Raw genomic sequence first — 9,154 nt, 5'->3', positions numbered from 1 at the left:
AAAAAAAAAAGAATATTAATAAAAATTGTCTTTCTCTCAAAAAAAAAATACTCTGAATAAAGAGTAGTTAGAAAAAAAAAATGTTTCACGGTGTTACTTCACAGCCTAGCACTCATGACTCTGTGAACTATTTGCAACCTCTTTCACTAATATTTTATTGTTTGTTTGTTTGTTTGTTTGTTTAGAAATGTGTCAGTATGTAAGCCTGGTTGTCCTGGAACTCAGAGGCCTCTGCCTCCCAAGTGCTGGCTTAAAAGTGCACCACCATGTCTACTTTCCATATCCTATGTTCCTAATTACACAAACTATGTGCTGTAGTTTGCTCTAATGGCTGTCATAAAATACTGACCAAAACCAGCTGGAGAAATAGACGGTTTATTATGCTTGCAGGTTATAAGCCATTGTCTTAGTCAGGGTTTCTATTCCTGCACAAACATCATGACCGAGAAGCAAGTTGGGGAGGAAAAGGGTTTATTTAGCTTACACTTCCCACATTGCTGTTCATCATCAAAGGAAGTCAGGACTGGAACTCAAGCAGGTTAGGAAGCAGGAGCTGATACAGAGGCCATGGAGGAATGTTCTTTATTGGCCTGCTTCCCCTGGCTTGCTCAGCCTGCTCTCTTATAGAACCACGACTACCAGCCCAGGGATGGTCCCACCCACAAGGGGCCTTTCCCCCTTGATCACTAATTGAGAAAATGCCTGACAGTTGTATCTCATGGAGGCATTTCCCCAACTGAAGCTCCTTTCTCTGTGATAACTCCAGCTGTGTCAAGTTGACACAAAACTAGCCAATACAGGATGCATTCTCCTTCTGTTAGAAAAAAGGCAGTGAGTGGGGTGCTTCTGGACAGGAGCTGATGCAAAATTACCCTTCAGGGATGAGCTTTTTGGGTTTTTTTTTTGGGGGGGGGGGCGGGGAGCCTTTCAACCCAGAGAGTCATGACCTCATTTTGACTGGTAAAGAACATTAGAAAAGTAATCCAGGCATTGGTGGTGCACGCCTGAAGCTGATGCAGAGGCCATGGAGGCGTGCTGCTTACTGGCTTCCTCCTCATAGCTTGTCCTGTCTACTTTTCTACAGAATCCAGAACCATTAGCTCAAGACTGGTACCATCTACAGTAGGCCGGGCTCTCCCCCATCAATCTCTAATTAAGAAAATGCTCGGGGGCTGGAGAGATGGCTCAGTGGTTAAGAGCTCTTCCAGAGGTCCTGAATTCAATTCCCAGCAACCACATGGTGGCTCATAACCATCTGTAATGAGATCTGATATCCTCTTCTGGTGTGTCTGAAGACAGCTACAGTGTACTTATATAATAAATAAATAAATCTTTAAAAAAAAAGGAAAAAGAAAATGCTCTACAGGTTTGCCCGAAGCCAATCTTACAGAGGCATTTTCTCAATGGAGGCTCCCTCCTCCCAGATGACTTATGTCAAATTGACATACAACAAGCCAGCACACAAGTTTTCCCTATTGCCTGTGGGAAGGCTTCAGTCTTTTTCTTCTCAGTGCATGGAATTCCTGGGAGAAATCCCAGGTCCCTGGAATGCCTTGTTTCATAATCTGGTAGCCTACTTCCTTATTCATGCTCCACTTCTTGAAGATTTCACAACTTTCCTAAATTGCACCACTGGCTGGGCCCAAGTTCTCCAATGATGAACCTGTGGGGAACAACTCACATCCAAGTGATAGTATCCTGTCTCACAGTATTTGTTTAATTCTTAAGCATGTATCTCTCTGCGTATGTATGCACATTTATAGGCACACATATGGTCACACACATGCCACTGCCCATGTGTGAAAGTCACATGACAACTGATGGGAGTTGTTTCTTCCCTCCTATCATGTGGATTCTTGAGATCCAAGTCTCCAGTTCCCAACTTTAAATATATATATATATATATAGAGAGAGAGAGAGAGAGAGAGAGAGAGAGAGCTGAGACTATAGCTTAACAATAGAGCTCTTTAACTATCAATGGTGAAGCCTTGGGTCTTCCTCAGCACTGAAAAGAACTAGACTAGAACAGATGGTGGGATGGCAATGTCTTCAAATCAGACATGGAAACAGTAATGAGGAAAGGTGACCTTCTATGGTGTCTGGACAAACTAATAATTAGACATTTTGCTACGAGTTTTTCCAAGACATCAATAAAGCTAAAATCCAAACATAACCAAAGACTTAAGTATAGTACAAGAAAAAGTAAACACAACTGTGTTAACTCAAAGTTTGGAAACAGGGAAACAGGCTGGGGAGATGGCTCTGTGGATAGAGCTCTGGCTATCCAGGCATGAGGACCTGAGTTCAGAACTCACGTCAAAGGACAGACCCCGTGAGAACACCCACTATCATTCCAGCACTGAGGAAGAGGAGACAGACAGATGCTAGGTGCTCACTGGCCAGCCATTCTAATCTACACAACAAGCCCCAGGGTAAATGAGAGACCCTGTCTCAATAAATAAGGTCGGGAAAAACAGAGGACACCTAACATTAATCTCAATCTTCCATGAGCAAATAAAGAGTTGATTAATCTCTCTCTCTCCCTCTCTCAAAATGACAGTAACAATTAAAAGCAAGAGCAAAAAAAAAAAAAAAAAAAAAATAGGGTCGGGCGTGGTGGTGCAGGCCTATAATCCCAGGATTCGGGAGGCAGAGGCAGGCGGATTTCTGAGTTCGAGGCCAGCCTGGTCTACAAAGTGAGTTCCAGGACAGCCAGGACTGCACTGAGAAACCCTGTCTTGAAAAACCAAAAAAAAAAAAAAAAAAAAAGCAAGAGTAACAAATAACTTGAGCCTCGTCAATAGTACACTTTCTTTGTTTATTATTATTTTTGTGTGAGAGTGATGTGTGCTACGTGCATACGGGTGTGGGCGTTCGGTGTATGCTGAGCTAGTTCCTGCCTTACACCATGGGGGTCTAGAGATCAGGACTGTGCCACAAGCACTTTTATCTGCTAGACCATCTCATAGACCCAACACGGTCAAAATTATTTAAGAATTATTATTTTACGTCTGTCGCTGTCCACTGTCCCCAGACACACCAGTAGGTTGTGAGCCACCATGTAGTTGCTGGGAGTTGAACTCAGGACCTCTGGAAGAGCAATCAGTGCTCTTAATTACTGAGCCCAGTCAATTTTTTTTTTAAAAGAAGTTCTTCAAAGAATATTCTCAAGAAAACAGCTCATAGCCAGGCTGTGGTGGCACACGCCTTTAATCCCAGCACCCAGGAAGCAGAGGCAGGAGGATCTCTGTGAATTCTACGGTAGACTGGTGTACAGAGTGAGATCCAAGACTATACAGAAAAACAAAAACAAAAGGAAAGAAAAGGGGGGGGGATGTTGGGAAGCCATATATCTAATGTAAAGTACTTATAGACTCTGTAAAGACTTCTCACTATTCTACAGAAGATCAATAACCAGGAGGGAGAGCTGGATCCGCAGGTAAAAGTGCTTGCTACACAAACCTGAGTTCCTGAGTTTGGTCCCCAGCGCTATGGTAGCAGGAGAATCAACTGCCTGTGTCATCATCTGGAACAGACATGCACCTGCGCTCACTCACACTCATCATTAACACACACACCGAATAAATGTAAGTAATTACAAGCAGGAGCTGGTTCTGGGCTTCTGCCATATGGGAATCCAACTCAGGCCATCGGGCTTGGCGGCGAGCGCTTTTACCGTAGCCATGAACCATCTTACTTGCCCAATAGATTTAAATCTCAAACTGACCAATATGGGCTGAAGAGATGGGTCAGTGGTTAAGAGCATATATGGCTCTTCCTGAGGACCTGAGTTCCATCCCTAACATCCACATCAGGTGGCTCACAACTGCCTCTAACCCAGGACATCCGACAGCTCTGACCTCTGTGGGCACTTGCATTTGTGTGCACAGACACCCCCTCCTCCTACACACAATTAAAATAATAAAAATAAGTCTATAAGAAAAATTGACCAAAAGCAGGCTGGGAATATAGCTCAGTAGTAGAATGCTTACCAAGCATGGACAAAGCTCTTGATTTGATTCCCAGGAAAGGGTTTGGGGTTTCAGATGAAAAAGGAGGCTCTGAGACAGACTGTCCTTTTAGGGTATTAGAAGAGTTACTAACGCCATAGAGAGACAGGTGGGCATCAGCGTGGCCAGGGCTCACAGCGTCCAGACCACATGGCAGAGTGGCAGGCACAGCTTACAATTTCATAACAAAAGGGGTGGCAAAGAGCTAGAAAAGTTCCCTGGGCTGGCGGTGGGGAAGCAGTTAAAGAGCTCTAGGTGATTGATAAACATCTTTCCCTGTTACTGGCTGTTACTGGAGGTTAATAAAGCTGAACCTCAAAGAATCTAGAGAAACAGGTTAGTCCTAAAAATGTAAATGACCTCCATTTCACCCAAATAGAGGGACATTACAAAATGCCTTGGCTCACAGTCCTGGGTCTCGTCCTTTTTTTTTTTTTTTTTTTTTTTTTTTTTTTTGGGGGGGGGGGGTGGGGGGTTGGTTTCTTCGAGACAGGGTTTCTCTGTGTAGCCCTGGCTGTCCTGGAACTCACTCTGTAGACCAGGCTGGCCTTGAACTCAGAAATCCACCTGCCTCTGCCTCTCAAGTGCTGGGATTAAAGGCGTATGCCACCACCGCCCGGCCTTGTTGCTCTTTCCTAATGGACAAGGGTAGCATCTTCATGGGAGCAGGGGGGACGACTGTCTCCAGTATCAGCAATTCTGGGAAAGGATGTTGTCAACATGACTTCTAGTGATGTTCTCTAAGACACAAAAGTTAAAAAGACAAGAGTAGGAAACCATGCTTTTTTAAATTAAGACACAGGCAGTTTCAGTAATGAAGGTCAGCGAGCAGCCACAGAGCAGACAGAAGGCAGAGGAGCTTCAGACTCTGAAACAGTCCAAATGTCAGAGAAGCCCCCACCCATGCGTACCAATATCCATCTTCCTATGTAACATTTCCCCTAAAGAGTTGAGACCCTAAAACCACTCAGCAGATGGACCTTAAGTCAATCTGGAAACTTCTTGCTGAAACTGGGACACATAAGGATTTAGGGTGTCCACTGTCGCTGACTTCCGGGCATTAAAGGACAACCTAGGGGACCCAGATGGGCAGAGTTAGATTGCCACACGATCAGCTAAATGTGGATTGGCTGTCAGCAAGAGTAAATAAAATTAAAAACCAGCTGAGTACACAAAGTCCAAAGATTAATAGTCCCACCGGTGAGATTGTAACAGAGAAGCCAAAAACACAAGGTCCAAAGATTAATCTGGTCACTATCGAGAGTCTAAAGGATATAATCCACCCTGTACTGCAAGATGCAGAGATTTAATCCCAAAGCTGTCCATCAACAGGGTGAGGGTGTTTGATGTGGTTTTGGTCTCTTCTTGTAGACCTTGTAAAGCAAAAGAGATATTAACAGAATTATAAGGATTATGCAAACAATATTTCATTTACAGTTAGGAAAAGCATGAGCCTTCTCCTCTAATTACAGCTGGGGAGGCTTCGATTCTCCACCCGGTTCATCAGTAACACACAATCAAGGTTGATTTAGTGGGGAGAACCTCAAGGGCCCAATCCTTCATCTCCTTTAAAGGATACTTTAGTTTTGTAGCTGTTGTATATTTTTTTAAATAATTTCTTTATTTTTATTTTATGGATATTGGTATTTTGCCTGAATGTGTGAGTTTCTCAGAACCTCAGAGTTATGGGTAGTACGAACTACCTTGTGGGTGCTAGGAACAGAACCCAGGTCCTTTGCAAGAGCAACAAGTGTTCTTAGCCACTGAGCTAAGAACCCTCATAAGCCTTTTTTTTTTTTTTTAACTAATTGTGTCTTCAGTTGAGAATGAGTCAAGGCCTTACTGACTGAGGCTCTCCTTGCGAGCACAGAGGGCATTTCCTTTTTTGTTGACTCTCCTCTTAGCAGAATGTACAATGGTTAGCATCCAGTTTGGAGGAGTCCCAAGGCATCTCCGAACAGGAAGACAGGTGACTTATCAGAGCTTTGGCATCTTTTAAGATATGTCTTGTAGTCCTCTGGGACCTAAGAACAAGGGTTAAATTGTGTCCCTTTTAGCCTTTCTGTCCATACAGATACAGGCCTTCACATATGATTATCAGATATGTAAAAGCTCATGCAAAATCTAAACACATTTAAATAAATGTGGATAAGATATATATTCTTATTTTTTAAGATTGTACTCACAAATGCTACTAAGAAAAAAATCAATAACAAGGGAATTCTATTGATTTAAGTTGAACTTTGACCTTAGACATTCTTAATAACCCTTAATTATTATACATATATCCTGTGGTCTTATCTTTTACACATCTCATGTAATTTAGGACTTTTGTACCTTGTTTAAGCTTTCTTAACTTTTTTTTTCTATTCTGGAAACACCCAGCCACCTTAACTTTGGACAAAGTCTTATACAGAACTCCTCCTTTATTAAAAATATCTCTTTTAAGGATTTTTTTTATTAACATGGATGTGTGAGGATGTGAACATGTGTGTGGGTGTCACTGGAGACCAGATGAAGGTGTCAGAGCCCCTCACACCAGAGTTACAAGTGGTTGTGAGCCACCCAGCATAGGTGCTGGGACCCAACCTCGGGTCCTGAGTAAGGTCATTCAGCCACTGAGCCATGTCTCCATCTCCCACTAAAGATGCTTTCATCCTCTAGACTTCTAACTGTCTCTTTTCTCCCTTGCTTTTCCTTGTCCTTTATTTTATTTTTAATATTATGAGACATAGTAGCATTTACATTTACCAACAGTTACATTTACCAACCTCCTTGGGAACTTACTGTTGAGCCTAATGACATCAGACTGGGTTCAGAACACTCAGCAAAAGCAGACAAAACAAACAAACAAACAAACAAACCCCATGTAGCCAGAAAGGAGCGTCAAAGTGGGGAGAAGAATGTTCTCTATCTCAGCCAGAGAAACACAGGTCACAGGGAAGAGGAAGAAAAGCTGTGTAACCAGCAGGAACATCAACCCCTAGGGAGGAGATGTTAGTAAAGCAAACGGGTCTGGGAAAAGAGAGAGAATGTAGACACGTCTTTGTGCCCAAACTCACAGCTGAGATCCTAGCATCTTAGGAAATCAGTGGATTGAGACAAGAGATCGAGACAAGTTCCAAGCCTGGAGGAACACCCAACCCAGTTCTGAAATCACAGGACAGGGAACAGGGTTCTCCGAAAACGAAGAGCTTTATCAGGGGGAAAGGGAGGAGGGACAGAGTTCCAAACTAGAAGCCACAAAAGAGGGGACAGAACCCTGGGTGGAGGGTAGGCCAACCAACATCCGGTCCAGTTTGAGACCTGTGCCAGGAGACGGAGGGCCCCCAACCCCCACCCCCATCCCCGACACACTATCAATTCACTTGTAGGCAGGCGCCTAGCATAACCGTCATCAGAGAGACTTCACCCAGCAGTGGATAGAAACTGATGCAGAGATGCACAGCCAAACATTGAGCGGAGCTTGGGGAATCCTATGGAAGGGGTGGCGGGGATTGAAGGGGCCAGAGGGGTCCAGGGCTCTAGGAGAAAACATACAGAATCAACTAACCTGAGCCCATAGGGACTGGACTGCCAACCAGGGAGCATGCGTGGAATGGACCCAGGCCTTCTACCCATATGTAACAGTTGTGAAGCTGGTTCTTCGTGTGGGACTCCTGAAGGGGGAGGAGCAGCTGTCTCTGACTACGTCGTCTATCTTTGGATCCCTTTCCCTCTAACTGGGCTGCTTTGTCTAGCCTCAATAGAAAAAGATGTGCCTAGTCTTCCTTCAACTTGATATGCCAAGGTCGATTGATATCCATGAGAGGCCTCCCCTTTTCTGAGGAGAAAGGAGGAGGGCAGGAGGGGGGTTGAGGGGAGGGGGTGAGAGGGAGTAACTTAATGAAGGAAGAGAGAGGGGGAAAAGAGAGAGAGAGAGAGAATAGAGCAGAGAGAGAACAGAGAAAGAGAGAGAACAGAGAGAGAGAACAGAGAGAAACGAGAGAGAGCCCCATCTGTAGAACAAAGCCCAAGGCTGTTGGCAGAAGGCTGCAATAGAGTCCTTGAGGGCGGGCAGAGGCTGTAAGGGCTGTGACTCAGCAGCTCTAAGCCTCTCGAGTGTAAATAGAAGAGTCAACGCTGGGACAAGCCAAAGAGGAGCAGGGACCTACAAAGTCTGAGGATTTTATGATAGAGAAGGTCGTCTCTGAAAGCAAAGTCAGGCAAGCCCTCACCGGGTGCCACCGATTTCCTTATGGTCGATCCTTCTAAGTTGTTTCTGAGTTTTGATCATAAGAGTGTTAAATCTCATAAACAGGAAGGCGACTGGTTGGCTTTTAAAAGACTAAGCTAGTTCCAGATAACTCTGGGTTTGGACCTGCAACATTTTAGCTCTCTATGCTCACTGCTGAAGTTCCCACAACACAGTCGCTATTGAAGTTCTAACACAGGCATAGCATAGAAGCATTACATTTGATATCAAAATTATCAAAGACATTGGATGTTTTTAGGAGCAAAGAGCCAGGCCATGGTGGCACACATGGTGTCCTAGCTCTTGGGAGTCAGAGGCAGGCGGATCTTTGAGTTCAAGTCCAGCCTGGTCTACAGAGTGAATTCCAGGACAACCAGGGATGCACAGAGAAACCCTGGAGAGAGAGGGGAGGGAGAGGGAGAGGGAGAGGGAGAGGGAGAGGGAGAGGGAGAATCTGGTTTAAATAACCTGGAGCAGAATTTTAGAGCTTCCTTCAATTAGGGACATAGGCAGTGTAGTGTCTGTCATGGTCTTAGTAGTGTGTGTTTCCAAGTGTTACAAATATTACTTCAGACCTGCCCAGACACATAGAATCAAGCCTGTTTATTTCTTAGCTATAGCCTCTCTGCCTCTCAGGGGCCACTTGGGCTTGCCCCAGCACACATACACAAGTGGCAACAGTTTATGGTGGTGGGAAGATAGCTCCTAATCTGCCAGAAAGGTGACATGTGCATAGTAACATCCCCATCTGGCAACGAGGCCCACTCACCCATGATCTCATGACTGTTGAAAAGACCACTATCGGGTTCATGTAATTTTTCATTTCTTTGTCTATCTATCTATCTATCTATCTATCTGTCTATCTGTCTATCTGTCTATCTGTCTGTCTGTCTGTCTGTCTGTCTGTCTG

At 44.4% G+C, this 9,154-nt stretch overlaps 1 long non-coding RNA gene across 2 annotated transcripts; it reads right to left on the bottom strand.

Moving 5' to 3' along the window:
- Window positions 1–4,779: 4,779 nt before the first annotated feature.
- Window positions 4,780–7,749, bottom strand: LOC110300698. Of its 2 annotated transcripts, none has more exons than XR_002378600.2 (3): window positions 7,564–7,749; window positions 5,854–6,034; window positions 4,780–5,383 (listed from the first exon to the last, which is right to left on the bottom strand). It is a non-coding gene; the product is annotated as an uncharacterized LOC110300698 (long non-coding RNA). The 2 variants fall into 2 exon arrangements; XR_002378601.2 differs by having other exon boundaries at window positions 5,858–6,034.
- Window positions 7,750–9,154: the final 1,405 nt, after the last annotated feature.

Source organism: Mus caroli, chromosome 8 (assembly GCF_900094665.2).
Source record: "Mus caroli chromosome 8, CAROLI_EIJ_v1.1, whole genome shotgun sequence".
NCBI lineage: Eukaryota > Metazoa > Chordata > Mammalia > Rodentia > Muridae > Mus > Mus caroli.
The sequence above is the reverse complement of the archived record's forward strand: the minus strand, read 5'-3'. Positions and strand labels throughout refer to the sequence as shown.